This window comes from Sinocyclocheilus grahami, unplaced genomic scaffold (assembly GCF_001515645.1).
Source record: "Sinocyclocheilus grahami isolate Dianchi unplaced genomic scaffold, SAMN03320097.WGS_v1.1 scaffold823.1, whole genome shotgun sequence".
Taxonomy (NCBI): domain Eukaryota; kingdom Metazoa; phylum Chordata; class Actinopteri; order Cypriniformes; family Cyprinidae; genus Sinocyclocheilus; species Sinocyclocheilus grahami.
The window spans coordinates 26,008-27,388 of record NW_015506002.1 but is presented as its reverse complement, the minus strand read 5'-3'; positions in this window follow the sequence as shown (position 1 = coordinate 27,388).

Here is a 1,381-nt window from a genome sequence, read left to right as displayed (position 1 = left end):
TCTTTTTCACTTCCAAAAACGGTATACTACCGTAAAATTAATGTCCAATACATGTAATGTCCAATACAGTTTTTCACCGTATATAGTAGGGGAATTTACCGTTAACCATTTAACAGGTTTTTACTGTAGCATTTTTACAGTCTTTTACCGTTAAATTTTACCGTCATTTTTTACAGTGTACGTATAAACTAAATATTTACGGAAGCGTCTGGTCAGGAGTAACGGTTGGAATAAAATAGCAGACTGAGTGAACTGCATCAATATGCTCTTCTTTTACCTTCAATACTTTAGGCATATATGATGCTGCTGACATTTACACTCGCACATATTAAGAGAGAGAACAACATGTGAATAAATGTACTTTTTAGCGCGTCTTCAACACCCCATCGGCATTTCTTATGATTTTTTTTCTTTCAGTAGTTATTGATCCTTATTTATTTCAATTACAGTTTCTGAATGTTATTTACATATAAAAATAGCTTGCATATAGACTAATGCTATTAATATGTCGTTTTTAATGGAAACTTGTTTATATTTTTACCGTTAGTATACGTGAGGCAGAAGAAGTTAGAATGAAGGATTTATAAATTAAAATTCATAGCATTTAAACAAGTTCTGCTCGCGTATTTGAAGATTTCTATTGGATGATTTAGGGTAAACGTCATGTTATGCGACTACGCATTATTTAACGGAGAGCTTACGAACAACTGGTGCAACCAAATAATGTGTAGATTTAGTTACAAACTAGCTAGTAGTTACTAAGCCTCTTTGTCACCGGTTTTCCCTAATTTGCTTGATACTTTTGTTGGTAGATTATGTTTTGCATTTCCATACAAAAATAATAATAGGATAGTTAGTTAATTATTTCAGCAGAATATTATTACTCTGCCAGCTGTGACTGCTTATTGGAATAATGCAGTGGGTAACATCTGCTGGAAAAAAAGTGTGGATGCTTCCTCATACTTATTTACTAACTAACAAAGTAAAGGAGATTTCCTACAAAATAATTAAGTTCTATCCTGCAAAGCATTACATGAAAAAAATCAAAAGTGATATTTCCTCCAGTTGCTCTTTTTGTGATGACTCTGTTGAAACTGTTGTTCATCTCTTTTGGAACTGTCCATTTACAAAGACATTTTGGCAAGATGTTTTAAGTTTCATTAGGAGTAACATTTATAATGAATGTATTCTGTTTTGGAAGGACGTAGTATTGGGTTTTTATTGAGTATGAACAATCTAAAAGGAAACAGTTTCATGTAGTGAATCTGATTTTGCTTCTTGCAAAATTTCACATCCACAAATGCAAATATTCAAACTCTAGACCTCTCTTCTTTGTTTTTATAAAAGATTTTGAGCAATACCTTTCATTAATCCAGTTGTC